We start from the raw sequence: 22022 nt of genomic DNA, 5'->3' as shown, positions 1-22022 counted from the left end.
GGAATCTCCTGCTAATGTCGATGAATCCAGATGAGATTCGTTACATAAGTAAACCTGGCAATGAAACCCAGCTAAAATTTTTTTGAAAATATTCCCTCCTTCTGTCCTTGATATAGATATGTGATCCAGAGCAAGTAAAAGATTTAGTTTGCTTTGACATTTTTCAGGAAAGAATGCTCTGATTGTGTGAGTGATAATACACAAGGTAGAGCATTTGCCTTGCATGTGGCTGACCTGGGTTTGATCCCCAGCATCGCAATAGAGTTTCTACCAGAAGTAATTCCTGAATGCAGAGTCAGGAGTCACACCTGAGTACTACCAGGTATGGCCCCCTCCCCCAAACATAACAAACAAAAAATAAACAAGAAATAAACAAGAAAGAAAACAAGAAAGAAAGCCTTTGTCTAGCACAATAAAACATGGGAATATTATTTAAACATAAATAAAAACAGCAATTAGAAAGCACTAATGGAATGGGTTTAGAGGTATTTCTGAGTCTAGGAAATAATTGCTTTATGTTTTGAAGTTTACTTCAGATTGAAGATCCAGACAATATTTTAAGAAGTGTGTCAAACCTCTTCAAGTATAAATTCACTTCTGAAAAGTAAAAGTGGTTGGAATTACATTGATAATATCTTCATACTGGTTTTTTACATATTTCATGTAGTTACCTACAGAATTTTCCCTTTCACTTTTCTGTTATGTCTTTTCCTTTCTCTTGCATTCTTTATTCCTACCTCTATCAATACCACTTATTCTAATTTCAGATTTAAAATTATTTTCTCGAATGATAGTTCTAAAATGCATATTTTGAGATAAAATCTGAAGAGTAGAGATTCATGGTGAAATTTATGAAAAACAGATCCAGGAAAGATTAGGTTAAAGTGAACACTTTGTACTGGAATTAGCTATGATTTAGTATGAACTAAAAATTGGTGGAAGGGTAATACAATAAGTTTAAATACTGGATTTTAAATTTATTTTTTCATTAGGTTAAAATTAATGATGAATGTTCACATAATAATTAGTTTGGAAATTTTAACTTGGAATATGATTTAATCTGAGAAAGCAAAACTAAAAAAAAAAAAATCTACGTAGGCCCCAAAACAAAAGAACAAAAAAAATGGGGCTGGAGAGATAGTGAAGTGGCAGGGCGTTTGCCTTAGACGCTGAGGACGGTGGTTGGAATCCCGGCATCCCATATGGTCCCCTGAGCCTGCCAGGAGCGATTTCTGAGCGTAGAGCCAGGAGTAACCCTTTGAGTGCTGCCAGGTGTGACCCAAAAACCAAAAAAATAAAATAAAATAAAAATAAAAATAAACCATAAAACCTGTGTAAATCTACTAGCTATAGTCATCATCAGAACCCACAGGGATTCAAAAGCTTTGAAAAATGTATATCTTTTCCAATGTAGTAGGGATTAATTTATATAGAAAAATATTGACTGTGAGGCTTAAAATTGTGTGCAATTTTGAATATTAAGTAAACTAATATCCAATGATTTGCTCACCTTCCCAAAAAGATCATAAAAATATTGTTTTGCTTTTCTTTAACATCTTGAAAAGGCAAACTTTTAGGAATGCAGTTTTAAGAACCATGTATAAAGTTAATTTGGTTACATATATTTTAAAAAATCATGTTGCTTTTAATGACTTTTAATGTGTAATGAACAAAACTTTGGTATATTTTATGCTCTTATCTTGTGAAGCAACTCTATTAAACATATAAGTTTCACACGATAAAATAAAAATTATTTTCTGAAAAAAAGTTCTTTAAACATCTGTGTAATAACAAACCAGACTGCAGAGGATAATATAAATTTGTTACCTTCCTTTCTACATAAGTTACTAGAGCTATTGTATTTTTACAATTTCTGGGTAAATTGGTCACTGGAAGTTTTACTCCAACCCACAGATGTCCGTTTGATAATTATAATTTCAATAATTTATTGCTACCTCATTTTAAAAGTGACATTTTAAAAGGTATGTTTGTATAAAAGACTGGAGATCATCATGAACAGGGAATCATAATTAAGTATAAAAAGTATTTTCTTCTTTAAAAATTTTATTTTTAATTTATTTTTAACTTCTTTTAACTTAAATTTTTATTTATCTTATCTATCTCCTCAAAGAGAGTGAGGGAGAGAGAGAAGGAGAGGAAGGGAAAAAAAGAGAGAGAAGAGAGAAAAGGAAAGTTAGAGAGAGGAAAGGGGAGAAGGTGAAGGAGAGAAGGAGACGAAAGGAGAGAGAGGGACGGAGAGGGAGAGAGGAGTGCGAGGGAGGGAGAAAGGGAGAGCTTCTTCTAAAATTTTAATTTCATCTTTAATTGAGCTATTGAGGTCAGTGGATATTTATCAAAGAAAGGTGTTGTTAAAGAGGACACTCTGAGATTTCCTTGTGTTTGAGAAAATTTAGGGGGAAAAATGGCACCTTAAATGAATTCACTTTATATCTGAGCATTTATGATTGTTGTGCTTATTAATGATTGGAGCTATTGAGAGTAATGTAATAATAATAAAAATGGTTTGTTTACTTCTGGATCAGTGCTCAGAAGTAGTGCTCTTGATAGTTTTGGGGACTATAGAGGATATCCAAGAATGAATTCAGATCAGCCATGTCCAAAGCTAGCACTTTACCCATTGTCCTATCCTTCAAGCTCCTAAGGATATCTTTTGAAGTGTGTTCATAAGTATAGCTTTGATTCCTGGTAGCTATACTTTCTGTAACCTTTCAGCAAATAATGCCACAGGAAGCAGATTATGAGTACCAAAGACTGAAGAAGAAGCAAGAAACTTCTACCAAGCAGAAGAAAAGGTAGACTTATTCCAGAAGAGGTAAAGAAAAAGATGAGATCATGATAGAATCAGACAAAAGAGCTCTTTTTCCTACTATTTGATTAAATCTTAAGGCAAAATGGGCATAGGAATACTCATTTTGGTGGCTGGAGCCATACTATATCAGCAAGGGTAATTATCATGTCTGAGACTGAACTGGGTTGGATCCCCTTCATGCCAGATAGTCCCTTGAGCATGGTCAGGAATGATCCCTGAGTGACTTGTCAGGAGCAAGTCCTGAGCATTCCTGGATGCAGCCCCAAGTAAAAAAAAAAAGTCAGAAATAAGAATTACTCATTTCTATGTGACTTGAAGTTGCCTTAAACATATTATGGGTATGGCAAGTCTTTCAAGACAGTCTTTTTTAGCTGACACATTCTTTGTGGCACCAGACAGTATAATAGAAAGTCAAGAAAGGTGATCTGTAGGAAGTTCCTCAGGATTTACTGCATAGCAATTGAGCACAAGAGAAAACAACTAAAAGTTGCACATGGAACTAGAACTCCGTCTAGAGACCTGGGATCACTCTGAAAAGACTGCTACATTTATCTCATTCTTGGCAGTGCTCAGGTACACATAAGGAATTCCAGGAATTGAACCCATTTGGCCATTTATAAATCCCAATCCACTGTACTTACTATCTCTTTTGTCCCTACATCTCTATTTTACATGACTAACTTATATGGTTTAGATATTTAAACTAATTTATATATTAAGAAATATCATCAGCATAGCTTAGCCTCTTTTGCGGAATAAATACCTCTAAATTTTATTCTTTTAAAACAGCACAGGTGAATTTCCTACTCTTGTTTGAAGACAGTGAGAAAGACAGAAGAAAGCAATGGGGACAGAGGTACAAGTTATTAAGGTACATCTGTGATATAAAGGGAGGTTATAGCTAAACATCCAAACTACAGCGTCAACACACTGAAACCATGAGACCTGAACTTTAAGAACCAAACTTAAAAGGTGCCTTTCAAGATGTAAGTTGATAAAGTACAGGAGAGAGTTGAGGGGAAGAGAGCATAATAACACTGATGGAGGGAAATTAAAACTGGTGGTGTGATCCATACTGAAATGCCTTATGTCTAAAATTTAACTATGTATAGCCATAAATCATGGTGGTTTAATAAAATAAAATTAAAAAAAGGACATGGCAGTGGGTGAGATTAATTGCAGTTGATCAGATTCTGACTGAAAGAGTCTTGACCATGTCAAATATCTATGACAGAAGGGAAGAGAACATAGAAACTGTCTGTTCTAATTTTGTTGGCCAAAGCAAGTTGAATGATCATATATGATAGCAAGGATGCACAGAAGGGCAATTTTACTATCTATCCTTGAAGAGGAAAATAAGTTTTGTAGTAGTATAGTGTTAATAGCTACCACATTTTGTAATCTCGCTGTAATTTTCTGGATTTTGATTTCAACATGGAAAATCATCTAACCAGGACCAGATGTGAGAAAAACAAAAGATTTCAGTCACTGAAATGTCAACATAATTGATGCATTGTTTATCATTTGCATCACCCTTTAATTATTTTTCTTAATATAGTAGCACCTTCTACTTGCTGAGTTCAATCAAAGAGAGACTGCCTTTCATTCTACGTGAAGAAGAAGGCAAGATTTTTTGCATAGAAGCTCATATTAAAATTATTTTAGACTTTTGGGCCTATGTTATCTGTCATAATTGTCTGATGCTGCTATTATAATGCAAAAGAAGTTCTAGTCAAAAGACAAGACGTTGGGAGGGAGAACATTCATCAGATACAACTTTATTTAAAGATACAAACATTGAATCTAATAGTATCTTCACAAGTTAAAGAATATTATTCTTTAGATTTTTTAATTTGTTAAAAATGTAACAAACCATTTTTAGTTTACAGATTATACAAAAAAGACAGTGGACTGGACTTGAGTTTATAAGTAACCTTATACACTGAGATTCGAGAAGATACAAAATTACTGAACAGTTCAGTTTTATCAACCAAAGACAACTAGGAGCTCCAGGACTCTGTCTTTGCCTTGAGCATGTAAATACTGTCACAGATAGACGAACCTGAAAATTTATGAATATGCTCCTAATATGCTGATATTCCAGACTGTAGACCTAGGCTACTCTGCCGTGATCCAGAAATGCCAGTGCTTTCCTGGGAAGCTGCCAAAACAGGAATCTAACAGACATATGGGAAGCCTCAGCTCTGACACCTCAGTTAAAATGTATTCCTGAAAATTGATTATTTCCTATCAGTTCTTCCATTTCTAAAGCTTCACACAGCATGATAGTACTAAAATCATAGTACTAAAAAGCACCCAAAGAGTCTGACAATTGGACATTTTTTAACTTTCCAGTAGCTGCATATTAGTGATGAGATTAAATGGATGTTGGATAAGGTTATAAAATAACTGGACATAAGAGATAAATATATGTTTTAAATATCTTACTTAAATATTTTATACTTTTATAAGGGATAAGTATATGCTTTAAATATCTTATCTTGTCTCAGAAATAAAAAACTATGCCAGGATATTGTAAAGGGAAATTATATATATATATATGTATATATATATATATATGTATATATCTTTTCTATCAATACTACCCCACTTAAAATAATTATTCAGGGCCTGGAGAGATAGCACAGCGGCGTTTGCCTTGCAAACAGCCGATCCAGGACCAAAGGTGGTTGGTTCGAATCCTGTGTCCCATATTGTTCCCCGCGCCTGCCAGGAGCTATTTCTGAGCAGACAGCCAGGAGTAATCCCTGAGCACTGCCAGGTGTGAACCCCCTAAAAATAATAATTCAATCTTAGTGATTGGTGAACAACCCACAGGAACTAATAATTAAATTATTATCATTCTTTTTATTTGTTTTTTTTTGGGGGGGGTCACACCCGACAGTGCTCAGGGGTTACTCCTGACACTACGCTCAGAAATCGCCCCTGGCAGACTGAGGGGACCATATGGGATGCCAAGTTTCGAACTACTGACCTTCTGCACGCAAGGCAAATGCTTTACCTCCATGCTATCTCTCCAGCCCCTATTATCATTCTTATGTTGCTTAAAATAGCAATAATATTTTTATTATTAAACTTTATTAAATTACATTAAAATTAAAATTATATAAAATTTTATCATTAGAAAAATTAGAAAGAAAATAGAATTTTGCTATTGATATAAAACAAAAGAAATGTGTATATAACAACAAAGAATGGAGTTTAATATATTGTCAAAATGTGTTGGATAGTTTGTGAATGAATTATGATTCAACTTGCTGAAAATAAGTCTTTTTGTTTGGTTTTGGCATTTTTGGGCCTTACCTGGAGGTGCTTATTCCTGACTCTGCATTTGGGTTTCATTCCTGTCCATGTCATAGGGACCATATATATTGTGATATTGGGGATCAAACCTGGGTCTTCTGTTTGCAAGTCAACTACTATAATGGCTGTATTATTTTCAGCTCATCCCAAAAGATAATTTCTTTTTATTTAAACAACTTTATTACCTACATGATTGTGTTTGGGTTTCAGTCATGTAAAGAACACCACCCATCACCAGTGCAACATTCCCATCACCAATGTCCCAAATCTCCCTCCTCCCCACCCAACCCCCGCCTGTACTCTAGACAGGCTTTCTATTTCCCGCGTACATTCTCTTTATTAGGATAGTTCAAAACGTAGTTATTTCTCTAACTAAACTCATGCCTGTTTGTGGTGAGCTTCATGAGGTGAGCTGTAACTTCCAGCTCTTTTCTCTTTTGTGTCTGAAAGTTATTATTGCAAGAATGTCTTTCATTTTTTCTTAAAACCCATAGATGAGTGAGACCATTCTGCATCTCTCTTTCTCTCTCTCTCTCTCTTTCTCTCTCTCTCTCTGACTTATTTCACTCAGCATAATAGATTCCGTGTACATTCATGTATAGGAAAATTTCATGACTTCATCTCTCCTGACAGCTGCATAATGTTCCATGTGTATATGTACCACTGTTTCTTTAGCCATTCATCTGTTGAAGGGTATCTTGGCTGTTTCCAGAGTCTTGCTATGGTAAATAGTGCTGCAATTAATATAGGTGTAAGGAAGGGATTTTTGTATTGTATTTTTGTGTTCCTAGGGTATATTCCTAGGAGTGGTATAGCTGGGTCATATGGGAGCTCCATTTCCAGTTTTTGGAGGAATCTCCATATTGCTTTCCATAAAGGTTGAACTAGACGGCATTCCCACCAGCAGTGGATAAGAGTTCCTATCTCACCACACCCCAGCCAACACTGTTTATTCTCATTCTTTGTGATGTGTGCCATTCTCTGTGGTGTGAGGTGGTACCTCATAGATGTTTTGCTTTGTATCTCCCTGAGGATTAGTGATGAGGAGCATTTTTTCATGTCTTTTGGCCATTTGTATTTCTTCTTTGTCAAAGTGTCTGTCCATTTCTTCTCCACATTTATTGATGGGATTAGATGTTTTTTTTTTTTTTTCTTGTAAAGTTCTGTCAGTGCCTTGTATATTTTGGAGATTAGCCCCTTGTCTGATGGGTATTGGGTGAATAGTTTCTCTCACTCAATGGGGGGCTCTTATATACTGGGTGCTATTTCTTTTTAGGTGCAGAAGCTTTAAGATTCTTTATTGTCTTCACTGCTTTTCATTCCTATGTGTGTGTGTGTGCACATGCACATTGGCTGAGATGATATGTAGGATCTCCCACATGCAAGACAAGCACAATACCATTGAGAAACATTTTCTACATCTCCTACTTCATACCACTTTATTTTTAATTTCATTGAACTAGCACCTGTAATTACTTTACTTTTAAGTATTATTCACAAATATAAATAAACTTAAGAGAAGAATCAAAAACAAACATCAAAAGTTTTCTATCATCCTAACCTCCTGGGATAACTCTCATCATTATTTTTGATTATTCATATGAATACTCTTCTCTTTACATTCACAAAGCTTAGATTACACTTTCAGTGAATTTAGTTTTATTGAAAATGTTTGCTTATAGGAATAAGATTTCTTGAGTAATTACTGTAGCACTTAGGAATATGTTTACACTGAATTAAAGTAAAGTTCTAGCAAAGAGTCCAGAGCAATAGTACAATGGTTAGGGCATTTGTTTTACATTCATCTAACCCAGCTTCAATTTTTAGCACCCAGATGATCCCATTCCATCATTAGGTATGATCCTCAAGTGCAAAACTTAGGCAAAAACTGAGCACTGCCAGATATGGTCTAAAAGTCAAGGATACAAACAAACAACAAAAACAAAAATTATTTGCAAAATAGTATAAAGGAATCTTTAACAGATGTAGTTTGTAGTGCTAATAGAGCATTCATTTGTTTTGTAAATCTATGTACATTTATCACAACTTGCATTGTAATACCCTTCAGAGACTAATCTTTCACACAATTTTTGCAGTGTACATGTTCAAACTACATTAATTTCAGGGCAAATATATTATTCCAGAATTGGGATCTACTTACAAACATTAAACAAAATATTGATACTATATGTCTAAGAAGGTCCTCAAATCTTGTGTGACTCAAATTATATGGCTTCTAGATAAGTACATGAAAAGAATCTTCATAAACAAGTTCATGAGCTATTACAATCAGTACTTATGATTTCAATGATGTTGTCTCTACTATGGTTTCTCTCCATGCATATGCATCCACCATTATTATTCATAAAATGAGCCATAGGACTTATAATGAGTGTATCTATTTAGCCTCAATAACACATATTTATTTTTAATTTAAAAAATGAATATAGTACATGTGAATCTAAGTGTGAAAGCATAATATTCAGTAACAATTATTCATTTATACAATAATGCACTTAAGTAATTAGTTACAGTTAGATTTCACCATTGTAACTAGAATACAAGAAACATACATAGTTGAAAAACCTTAAATTGCAAAATATCTTTAAGCTGTATTCTTCAAACTACTTTTTAGGACATTTTTTATGTCGTCATATTAAAATAAATTAGTGGCTCTTTCCTTTGAAAGAATCTCCTAAGCATTATAGTTGTATGTGATTTTCTGTTTCAATTGTCTCTTCCAAAGCCTTTATAATTTGCCAACTTCAACATGTCTGCCTCATCCACAAACCAGTTTTTAACTTATTTTCTCATACAGGTTGTCTCTGATATAATCAAAATGCTCTATGTTCAACATTTCATTACCATCTGTTTTTCACTTCCCTCTTTTTTGCTTTTTCTTTTAGCCTTCTTCCACCCGGTGTTTACTACTTATCTTTAATAGTTTTCACCTTATCCACTATAAATATAAGTCCAAATAGTTTTGCCTTATTTGTCCACAATAATATTCTCTGTACTTACATTTATTTATAAGGATATGAAGATATTCAGAGAATATTTTCTGATGATTTAATTCAATAAACTCTCCCCAGTTAGCATTCTTCACCCCAGAAAGGAAAGTTAATAACTGACTTTTCCTCACCTTTTTATGCTATGTGCAGCACTATATGCCATTTGTTACTTTTCTTGGATTTTAATTTGAATATAATATTTCTAATAATGTGTGAACCCTTTAACCCATAGAACTTGTTTTTAACCTTCATTATTATCAACGACTTACACTTAATATTTTCAAAAACACTAAATTACACAAAGTAAAATTCCATAATACAGTCAAAAACTAAAAATAATTTATTTTAGTTATTGAAAGTTTACATAAAATAAGGCTATCTAAAATAATCATTGTAAGTGAAATAGTAGTGGCTTTTTTATAGATGGTTTCAGAACTTCTCATAGAAATAAATGGAATACACCCTTTTCTGTGTTAAAACACTCACTGTCATGATCAAATTTTTGCTCATCAATGTTGTCTTTGATGCTTAGTGGTGCTTTCAGATTTATCTACCTTCCTAGTGTTCATTTTGCTCTTTTATTCTTTTCATAAAAGTTTCTGATCTCTGTCCATTGTGCTCTTGCATTATGGTTCAACTTTTATCTTTAATCCCTCATTTACTTAAGGTTTTTTTTTCCTTTAGGGGAAGTATAGATTATTGTGAAGTATATCCTTATGAAAGAATTATTTGTCAGGCTCTTCCAGAAAATGCAATCAGACCATACAAAAGTTTCTACAGAGAATGAGTTTGATCTACACCAAGTATTAGTCATGACAAAATCCTCTGTCTTCAAATATTATTATCCATATTGCAGTTAAGGAAAAATAGAGATAAGAATTTACTTGCAGGAAGAAAACCTCTGCTCAATGATTCAGCTACTTGTTTTCCACTAGCTTCCAGAGAATAGGGAATTCATTGCATTGGTGAGGATAGAAGTGAATAGAGGTTGAGGTACAGAAGGAGCAGCTGGATAAAATGTTTGAGGTCTGGGTTATAAAAAGGAGCTGAGGAAGTGGGGAGGGTTGTGGACAGAGTTCAGACACAAGCAGCTTGAGGTCAAAGGCCAGACCCCTGACCTTTCATTGTGACATGTGTCTGTGAAAAAGGGCTCATAATAAAGATTGGACTAAATGGTTTGCTCTCCATTGATCTTGATTATAGAAATGGTAAAGATTATAGTGAAAAAGAAGGAAGTAAAATTGATAGCTTTACTATGTAAAATTAATAGTGATTTGTATAAGTTCTGGGTAGTTTTGCTGGCTTTTCATTGGTAATAGCATTGTAACTATGATTAAATGTGACTAATTAAGCATTTAAAACTTTAATTTGATTAGCATGTATATGCTTCACAGTCTGTGTTTAATAAACATCATGATCTGTCTACAACTTTAATGATAGGCAAAGTGTCACCAAAGGCTTCATACTTAATTGGAATGTTTTATATTCATGAAGAATGTAAAAGAAGGTGCTCACATTTTCAAAGACTCTCCTTGGACAGTAAACATGTTCAGTGACATAATAATGATTGAGTTCATTGGTCCATCAAACTGTATCCTTCTGTCTGAAGCAGATTTTCATTTGCATATTGACAAAAGAATGACCTTCTCTTGTGACCTTTCAGCCACAGACAAAGTAATGCGGCTTTTATTCCAAAAGGGCCTGCTATTTTAATTGTTTTTGTTTTTCTTCTACTTTAAGAAGAGTCTCCTTGCAGTTTTAGCAAAATTTAATTTTAACAAAGTAACAATCAGTATTTCAAATTATTTAAATAATATTGTAATATAAAAATTGCATTAAAACCAGCTGAAGAGCATATGTATGGCATTTTTCATTAAAACAATTAATACAATGAAATGTTATATAAAGAATATTGCTTTTTACTAAATTTAAATATATATACATATATATATATATGTATATTTGTAAATCTAAAATCTCTGTAAGACTTTTGAACTTAGACATAAACTAGCTGAAGATCTTACTTGTAGTTTCAGAGCAGAGGTAAAAATTCCTCCCACTCATCCCTCCGGCAATCTAACCTTTGGAGCTGATGATATGAAAAAAGAACAAAATTCCCAGAAGAGATATATCTAGGGGTCATCTCTGAGATTGAAGGTCACTTCTAACAAAGAAATCAAATATCTAATAAAACCTTAAGATCACATCCTTGACATACAAGCAGAGCAAAGTAGGAGAAAGCAAAGAAGCTTGGATTTCTTTTAATCTACTGGAAGGAATCATAGCCACTGACTCCCTGTCTAGGCATCCATCTAGAGTTTGAAAAATGTTCACTAAAATTCATTTCTAATAACATAATAAAGAACAAATCAAAGCATTGAGATTCACTAATTTATATAACAGAAGAAGAAAGTTGTTTTAATATTTGTTATTAAAATTTTACCAAAAATTGTTATGAATTTATTTCATTATTTAAATTTGTGTTTCTCATTGACTTTACCACAATCATTTCTATTTTTTTTTTGTTTGGGTCCACACCCAAAAGCTTAGAGGTTACTCCTGACTATGTACTCAGAAATAGCTCCTGGCTTGGGGAAACATATGGGACACCATTGGATCAAACTGTGAGTAGTCCTAGGTTAGCCACATGCAAGGCAAACACCTACCACTTGTGCAACCGCTTCGTTTCCCCACAATCATTTCTGCTCTGGTCATAAAATAAACTAGAGTCCTATGATGAATACATTCATCACTATTTAACAGAGAAGATGAAAATAGGTAAAATAAAATTTTAATGCATTTACACTATCACTCAATATGCTTTTATAAAGTTTTATATTTGCTTCTAGTTGTAGATGTATGGGCATGTGAAAACCCTGTTATATGGTAACAAGTTAGAAAGGCGGATCTGGATTGCTTGCTGACAAGCATCAAATCATGAATTCAGTTCTGGTGCTACCACATGTGCTTTGTAAAATCTGCATGTCACTGTTGTCTGAGCCTGGAAACTCTAACCTGCCTAGGTCCCCTTGTGCAACAAGAAAGTTCCTGCCACGCATAACTGAACTTATATGAAAACTACAAGAAAAGAATATAACCAGTAGTGAGCAGATGTGAAAACTCCATAACTAAGGATGACAAGTGAGGTCAAGACTTCAGCTGTGATGCCTCCATTTGATGAAGCATCACAAGGACCCTGATGGTTCAGTTTGGATGTATGTGACTCCAAGTCATCAGAACAGCAGTAAAGGAAGGTTAAAGAATCATATAGATGCCAAAAAAAGTGGAAAAGTTGAGTAAAGGTAGAAAAGGGACCATATAGACTATAAGATTTGGAAATAATTACTCTGGACAAGAACTGGGCATTAAAATGATGTAAAGTGATATACACCATACCCTCTCAGTAATAATGTCACTAACTATAGTGTCTAAAAGGAAAACAAGAATGGAAGAGCAAGAGCTGGAGAGAGAAAAGAAAATTGTCAGAGGCAGATATGAGGAAGAAAAGGGGAGAGGATGGAGGGATACTGGGAACATTAATGGCGGATAATGTGCACCGGTGAAGGGATGGGTATTGGATATTTTATGACAGCAAATCAATGACGATCAACTTAATAACTGTGCATCTTTTGGTGATTTGATTCAAACATTTATTAAAACAGTATAAAAATACTGTTGATTTAAAATACTAAATTTAGCAAAATTCAAAGAATAACCTGAACTAATGATGGATAAAGTATTTTCACTACTTTACTTTTATAAACAAATGCTACAAACTCTAATGTCATGGTTTGTCAATCATCATATCATTGGCACAGGGTTGGGGCAGCATCTGAAGTGCTCAGAGCATACTCTTGACTCTGCTGAAATCATACCTGGAAAACTTGGGGATCATATGTAGTGTGGTAATTGAATCCTGGTAAGGCAAGTACCCTACTTAATGATCAATTCCTTCCACCATCACTTAACTACATAATATAAGCCACCATTAAGTTTGTAGTTATATACAGCATTATAAACAGTCAAAACATAAATTTAAATTCTAGTTTAACTCCCCAACAGCATCCTTCTTTTCTCTGTAAAATCATAATTCAAAACTGAAATTTCATAACGGATTTTTAATGACTGTGTAACTTCATAAACTCCGCCCTCTATTTGACAGTGCTAATTTCTATTTATAATTAAATTAATTGTAGTATCTTCTTGCTTTCTTGAAGATAGTTTTTATCTTTTCTTTCTTCTGTATTTTATCGAAGCATTTACTTGAATAAGTCTTTGAAGCACTTTGGATAGTGCTAGATTTGTTTGTTTATGGGGTCACTCTGGCTGAGTTCAGGGCTTACTCTTGGTTTTGTGCTCAGGGATCACACATGGAAAGACTTAGGGGACCATATGTGGTGCTGGGACCATCCTGAATTGACTCTATACAAGAAAAGTGCCTTACCCCTGCATTATCACTCCAACACATTACTAGATATATTTGAAGACTACTTTACTTTATTTATTACTACTTTATTTTATTTTATTTACTACTTTATTTATGATTGTAAATTTACTTTACAAATAAAGTGACATTTACTAAATTATTGCTTTCATAGCCTAATTGTACCACTCTACTGGGAAAAAAATAAAAATTTTTTATGTAATAAAACATTCACAAGTTATTTGCTTGTTTAATGTCACTTTTAGTATTTACTATTAACTTATTAGTCTTTATTTTGGGGACTTTCTGGAAGATAGAAAATGATATAAACTGAAATATTCTTAATTCTTTGTGTTAACAATAAAACATGAATAACAATTTATATGAGTTATTATGCTCATAATGATTGGATAGAATCTTTGAAAAATAAAACTTCATCACTGTATCTGAAAATTTCATTTGTTCAAATAATTAAATTGAGAAAAAATCAAAACTTAAATGCATTTATTATAAAAATAAAAAGGGATATATTTTTGAATAATAATTATATACCCTGATTACTATGCACCGTTGTTAATAATTATTGGAGAACTTATATTTGAAACAAGGCACTTTAAAAAAGTAGCAATTGATTTTATATATTCCCTGCTTTTTGACTTTGATCCTAATCATTCTGAGCATGAAGTTGAACTATGAACAAGGAGATTCAAAATTCAATATTATAAAGAGCAAAAAACTAACTCATATTCATGCAAAGTAAAAATGTTCCAAGAACTAGATGACCAGATATGTAGAAAGAAGTTTGAGTTCTAGGCCATAATGTCCAGGACTTTCTGTTGAACAGAAGAACCTTTCTATAATATCTGTGGTCAGAAAATGGAAATGATTAGCTGCATAGTGACACCAAGTCCCAATTTGTTCAAAACTGAGACAATTTCTTCAGCACGATGTGGAATTTCCATGAGCCTGTCTTAAGATCTGTTCTGTAATATTAGGGTGAGACTATCAAGACATTATGTAAAGCAAGAAAAATGTGCTTTATTAGTTTTCAGTACATAATAATATTTGAAACAGGAATATAGCTCTCAGAATATCAGTTTCAGCTTTTTAAACTTTAAGACTAAATAGGATATAAATATATTTAGTCATTTTTTAACAAATTTCTTAAAATGTGTTGTTCTTATTTCTTAGTTCAAAGAAAATAAGTTTATATCAAACATTTAGAAAATGTAAAAACAAACCTAAACAAAACAAAGTTTAATCATAAGGCTTACTCTTAAATCATGACTAATAAAGCCAATAAAAGTTATTTTCTGATTTTTTTAGATTTAAAATTTATATATACTTTATGTGATTCTATCTTTGTTATAAAATTGTACATAAGAATACTTGGCATTATTTAGATTTACTTAGCATTTATTTTTTGTAATAATTCCTAAATTCCAGTTTAAGTATAATTTCATCATTGTGTATAGTCTTAATGAATCATAAATCAAGGACCCTAGTCTCTTCTTAAATAAACAATCAGCTTAAATAAACAACCAAAATAGAATAATTCTGCTGGTTTCTACCAATATTTTGATCTTGAGTAAACTGAAAGAAAGAAGGGTGGGATGGAAGTGGAGGGTATAAAACATTTAGTCCTTTTTATGTTATTTTTTGATAAATAACATAAGAAGGATAAGAAGTTCTTTTCTTTGTTTCTTTTTCTTTTCTTTTTTTTCATGTTCAAAAGTTTTTTTATTTTTGGTGAGTTTCTCCAATATTGTTCACAGCTTTACTCGGACTTGCACTGTTAAAACTCACACTTTACAATTCTCTATCGTTACATTAGTGACACCTACAAGGGGGTCTATCAGTGGAACTGAGAGACCCGAGTTCACCCCAAACTAATTTCATCTAGAGTCTCTTCCATCTTTGAGACAAAAGCAGAGAATAGTTCTGGTCTTAAATAAAACCTTGAAGAAAGTTGTTATACAGCGACAAAAAAGCTGCAAATGTTTAAATGTGTTCTGTGTTATTGGAATAAAGCTAATTTTGAGTTACATTGCCATGTATTTTGATATACGGAAATTAAAACTCTACAAAATATTTCTATTTCCATTCAGTACTTTAGCACTATAGCTAATAATGCTTTAGTGAAATGAAATTTTAATCTACTTTTTCTTAATGCAATCCACTAGACTAGGGATTCCTAACCAGGATCTTTGGGCCTCAGGATATTCTAAGGTGAATATAACATTGGTGGGACAGTGTAAAAGGCACTCGGGAGTAACTCCTGGCTCTGTGCTCAGAAATCGCTCCTGGCAAGCTCGGGGGACCATATAAGATGCTGGGAATCCAAACCGGGTCCCTCCTGAGTCAGCTGCATGCAAAACAAATACCCTACTCTGTGCTATCTCTGCCTTGTTTCTAGTCTTATGTTTAATTCAATTTCCTGGCTTCCTTTGTATAGATTCTCTTAGATGTCCAAACCAAAGCTTCAGTGTCTCAACCATAACTAATTTTTCTGCTTACAAGTAAAGGATCTTAATTGGTACACTGAATATACAAGCATACCAATGATTAATGTGTACTATGATTAAAGCAGTCACATATTTGCCATTGTAAACTGCTGTAGAAGATATCTTCAGACATAAATATTTATGTTCTGCTTTCTTCTTTGGGCTCAATTTCTAGAACTGCTGATGACTTCTAAGTTTATTTATTTGTCTATTTTTATTCAATGCTGGAAATCAAACCCAGGTCTTCTGCATGCAAAGCACGTGCTCTACCACTGAGTTACACGCCTGGCCCTTAAGCTTATTTTTAATTCTCTTTATTTATATTGACCAGTTGCTTTTCCCCAAAATACCCTTACTTAATGCTGTCTATTTGGTGAGAGCAAAGTCTTTTTTTTTTTTTTTTTTTTTTTTTTTTTTTGGTTTTTGGGCCACACCCTGTGACGCTCAGGGGTTACTCCTGGCTATGCGCTCAGAAGTTGCTCCTGGCTTGGGGGACCATATGGGACACCGGGGGATCGAACCGTGGTCCGTCCTAGGCTAGCGCAGGCAAGGCAGGCACCTTACCTCCAGCGCCACCGCCCGGCCCGAGAGCAAAGTCTTAATCTTTTTTTTTTTTTTTTTTTTTTTGCAAAGTCTTACTCTTAAAATTTTTAGTTCTTTATAATTAGTTGAAAACTAATTTATATTTTTTGTTCATTGTAATGTCTTTTTTAAATTATTGTGCATATGTTTTATTTAGTATTTTTTCTCTTAGTGAAGGTGTTTCTACATTATTTCTTTATGAGCCCATTATATTTTAATGACAGAGCATTTAAAATTTATTTAATTTTTATTTATATACATAGTTGTATATATTTCATTTACTTACTATTTGAAATATTTGACATGCCCAGATATTAATTTTTTTTTTTTATTTTTTTCAAAGTTACAGATAGTTGAGTTTTAGGGATATAATATTTGTTTGGTTATTTTTTGTCCCCCAATTCACAATACAGACCAGGCAAAGGGCCTGAGTTGAGGTTATATGGGGTACATTTACTGTATCTCCTCTTTCTATACAGACAGTATAAAGAACACAGTCTGTGGTAAGAATTGGGAGGCCTTATCTTTTTATTATTTTTGAATGCTTTTTTAATATAATTTTTATTTTGATTGTAGTGGTTTACATATTGTTGACAATAATATTACAGGTTCACATTTACATAAAATCAGGGGGGTTCCCATCACTGATTTGTCCTCACTACACCTCCGTGTTCGTCCTACCTCCCATATCCTCCTCCCTCACCCCCGGGGCTGCAAGAAATTGTGGTCCCCTCTGTACCTAGCTTACTACTTAGTAGTCTTGGTCTTGGTGGGGAGGCCTTATCTTTTCTTTTCTTTTTTATGCTGAGTGAAATAAGTCAGAGGAAGAGAGATAAACACAGAATGGTCTCCCTCATCTATGGGTTTTGAGAAAAATGAAAAACATTTGTGTAATGATTCTCAGAGACAAAATAGAGGAGGACTGGAGGGTCTAGCTCCTGACATGAAGCTCACACAGGGATCGTTTAGTGCAGTCACAGAAATAATTACACGGATAACTATCATAACAAAATGTGACTGAATGAGGGAAGTAGAAAGCCTGTCTAGAGTACAGGCCGGTGTGGGGTGGGGAGGAAGGACACTTGGGATATTGGTCATGGGAATGTTGCACTAGTGAAGGATTATATATATATATATATATATACATATATATATAATTTAAAAAAGACATTAATTTTTTAAATAGCCTAATCTCTCAACCTTTACACTTTCATCTTAGAAAGACCTTCTTGAAACCAAAACTAGTTAATCATTTTGCCCAAGTTTAAATCAGGCTTACTTATTTTAAAATTCACTTTTCTGCACTTGGAGAAATTTCCACATATTATTTATTTTCAGGGACTGGAGAGATAGGGTAGCATGTGCTTTGCTTGCAGCTAATCCAGGTTCAATTCTGGCATCCCAGGTGGTTCCTTGATCTGGTACAGAGCTAGGAGTAAGCCCTCAGCATGGGCTAATGAGGACTTGAAACTAAAATAAACAAACAAAACATAATTTTAATGAACATACTTTAATTTATTTTTATAAGTGGCTGTTAAATAGTCAAATATGTATTAATTGATTAAATAGCAATATATGCCTCAAATACTAGCTTCTCTGTTTTTAAAATGTATTATCACATAGAACATTTCTACATAAAATGTTGTCTCTGTAGCATCAGTATTTGAATAACCTGAGAGTTTGCTAGATATGCAGAGCCTGAGTCTAGCAAATAAGAATTGACTTTGAAATAAAATCAAAAGTATTTAAATGTAAATTGATTAAAAAAGTTTTATCTTAATTTCCATTCATTGCTAAATATTTCACCAGGAGACAAATTTTCTTTTTCAATGTATCTTATTACTTCCATTCTTCGGTAGAAAAAATTTTTATTGTTTAGGTTAACTTTAAAATGATAAGTATTTTTTTTGAATTTTGAATATTTGGGATCTGCATTGAAATGATATATACTCTAGCAGGCATAGGAAGTTTTGGGGGTCCATACTCAGTGGCTTTCATGGGTTACATCTGGCTCTGCTTTCAGGAATTACTTTTGGTAAGCTCAAGGGTTGAGATGGGATGCCAGGGTTTGATCACAGGTCATCCAGGTTTAGGGAAAAAACTGTATCCACTCTGGTCCCTAATGTTTTTTATAAATTAAAACTTTACTGTTTCAAGCAGGAATATGTCTATATTTTTTAGCATTGTTTCCAAATATGAACAGGCAATCGTGATCTATTTAAATTGCTAATATGACATATGATGCTAATTGATTTACATATTTCTAAATCACAGCTACCTTCTCAGATAAATTGTTTATATTCATTTTAAAACTAATTATTATAAGCTTTAGAGGCACCAGGAAATAGTAGAGAAATTAAGGTGCATGGTTCAATTCCTATCAAGAGTATATTGGTCCTGAGCATATTGGTGCAGTCACCAGGGATGACCCAAATTATCCCTAGTATTTTCAGGACTCGCCAGCATTTTATCCTTAGGTATCTTGAATTGAGCAACAAAATGTCCGCTCAATTGGCTGAAAATCTGTTATTAATAGAAATTCCCAACCTCAAATCATAGAAAAATAAAGATAATCTATAGATCTTTTGTAATATGTATGCATACAAGTGTATGTTAATATAACCAAATAAATGATATTACCAAAATGACCATGACAATAAAAATTATGACATTGTTCATATTTACTTTTCCCAAAGTTCTTTACATATATGATAGTTCCATTCAGTGAGCTTTGACAAATCTAGATATTTGTATAATCAATTTCCTTTGTAAATATACAAAACTAGATTTACTTCAGAAAATTTAGTATTGCATTTTTTAGACAAAGTCAACTCTTCAAATCAACTCTAATTTTTATCTACCATGAAAAATTACTCAGAAAATTTGACATTAATGGATACCTACAAGAAATAATCTTCTTTGCTCCTTTCAAATTTAGCGAACAACAAAAACACAAAGAAGAGATTGATTTATCTTATAATATAAATGAATAAGTATCTTTTATCTTTTTTTTTATTTTTGAATCATACTCACAAGTGTTTGGGGCTTACTTCTAACTCTGCATTCAGGAGTCACTAATAGAGAGGCTTAAGAGACGATAAAGAATTCTGGGGACCAAACCTAGGTTATCTGTATACAAGGCAAGTAATTGTTTAATGTCTACCAGCTGTCCTATCTCCCTGGTCACCCATTTTTAAAACTGACTATAATGCTTCAGTAGTTAAGACAGAATGGAGTGGAGTGAGAATAGATGTAAAGAACTGTGCAATGAAATTGAGAGTTCAAAAGTGAATTCATATGTCTATATTAATATCAATTGACTTTTCCACAAGAGATAAAGGCCAACCTAGAGAGATAGTATAAACCTCCATGTGGCTAGCCCCAATTAAAATCATAGTTCACTGGGCACAATTATGGGTAAATCCTGAGCACAGAGCCTGTAATAGCCTCTGATGTCTGCCAGACAAAACAAAACAGACAATAATAATAAAAAGACTATAAATACAGGTATAATAGAGCATTATAACATGCAGCTCTGCACTAACTGGAAACGTATATGTAAAAGAATGAACTTTAATCTTACACAATAAATACAAGAATTCACTCCACATACAATTCTAAAAATAGAATATAGAGCCTTTAGAGGAAAAATTAGATATAAGTCTGCATCGCCTTGAATTTGGCAGTGGTTTCTTAGATATGTCACAAGAACTGTAAGCTCAGCAACAAAATAGAATAAATATATTGAACTGCCTTTTATTAAACATTTTGTGCTTCAAGTGATGCTATCAAGAGGGTAAAAAGACAGCCAGAGACTGGGAGAAAACATTTGCAAATCATAAAAGTGATAATGGTCTAGTAGTCATAATATCTAAAGAATACTTACAACTTAACCATAAAAAGACAATAAAAATGAACAATGGATATAAATTGTCCTTTTTGGGGTAAAATATATAAAAATAGCCAATAAACACATAAAACTCAATATCATTAATCATTGGAGAAATGCTAATCAAAACTACCCCTTCACATTTAAGAAGATAAAAGTGATATTTTTTAAGGCTAAGAAAATGTTGATGAGAATATTAAATAGAACATCAATATATTACTGGTTTGAGTGGAAGAACATTTTGTTCTGTAGAAACAATTGCGAGCCCTAAAAAAGTTAAATGTAGAATTATGATATACTTGAGCAATTCCGGGATTAAAAACATATTCACATATAAAATTTAAAACAGATATTCATTATAGCCAGTAAGGTTAACTGGGGAGAAAAACCCAAATGAACTATTAAGATGTGAGTGAATAAACAAAATCTATACTCTCCAAAGAATAAAATAGTGAGTACTGAGCCCCCAATATATATACTTTTTATTTATTTTTTGGGGGCCACACCTGTTTGATGTTCAGGGGTTACTCCTGGCTAAGTGCTCTGAAATTGCCCTTGGCTTGGGGGGACCATATGGGACGCCGGGGGATCGAACCGCTGTCCTTCATTGGCTAGCGCTGGCAAGGCAGACACCTTACCTCTAGAGCCACCTCTCTTGTCCCAAGAGCCCCCAATATAAATGAAATTTTGCTACATTCTATCTATGAATCTTGAAAACTATGCTAATAAGTTGGGCACAAAAGACCACATACTATATAACATAATTAAAATGGTTAATCTCTAAAATAAACAGATATATAGACAAGACAAAATTATGGTTATATGGAATTGTATATTATATGTGTGTGTGAATGGTGGAGATACACAGTTTTAGGATTATGAAAGTGACCTAGAATTAAATAGCAATAAAAAATCCTTATATATTTACATGCATGGTGGATATACCAGAATATCCTTGGGCCAGAAGATAATTTGATAGACTGAATCACATCCTTTTTTTTGCAGGAAGTGCAGGTCTGATCCCTGGCACCACATAACCTCCTATGCAGTATATGGAAAAGACTCTTAGCAATAAATTGGGAGTAATTCTGGAGCATGTTGGGTGTGGCCCCCAAACAAAGAAACAATAATACTCTGAATTATCATCCTTCATAGTAGTGAATTGTGACTAGAGTAACCGACTAGGAGGTTAGGTGTTTGTCTTAAATGCGGCAGACCCAAATTCTATCTCTGGTACTAAATATAGTCCCATGGGCATCACCAGGAATCACTCCTGATCATTGCACCAGACATAAAATATGAGCCCCAGAGATGTGTCCCAACTCCCCAAATTAATAAATGAATAAAGTAGTAAATCTTATGTTGCTAATATTTAAAGTAAATGAGTTAATATATTGTCATTTTTAGAATTTCAATAATATTTAGCATTTATATATCTGAAAATGTATGGATAAATACC

General features: G+C 33.3%; 1 non-coding gene across 1 annotated transcript; it reads right to left on the bottom strand.

Moving 5' to 3' along the window:
* Positions 1-17062: 17062 nt before the first annotated feature.
* On the bottom strand, positions 17063-17194 carry LOC126026356 (small nucleolar RNA SNORA51). Its single transcript, XR_007501648.1, has one exon. It is a non-coding gene; the product is annotated as a small nucleolar RNA SNORA51 (small nucleolar RNA).
* Between the last annotated feature and the right edge of the window lie 4828 nt (positions 17195-22022).

The sequence above is a fragment of the Suncus etruscus genome, chromosome 13 (genome assembly GCF_024139225.1).
Source record: "Suncus etruscus isolate mSunEtr1 chromosome 13, mSunEtr1.pri.cur, whole genome shotgun sequence".
Taxonomy (NCBI): Eukaryota; Metazoa; Chordata; class Mammalia; order Eulipotyphla; family Soricidae; genus Suncus; species Suncus etruscus.
This window is presented reverse-complemented; position numbering and strand designations above follow the sequence as displayed.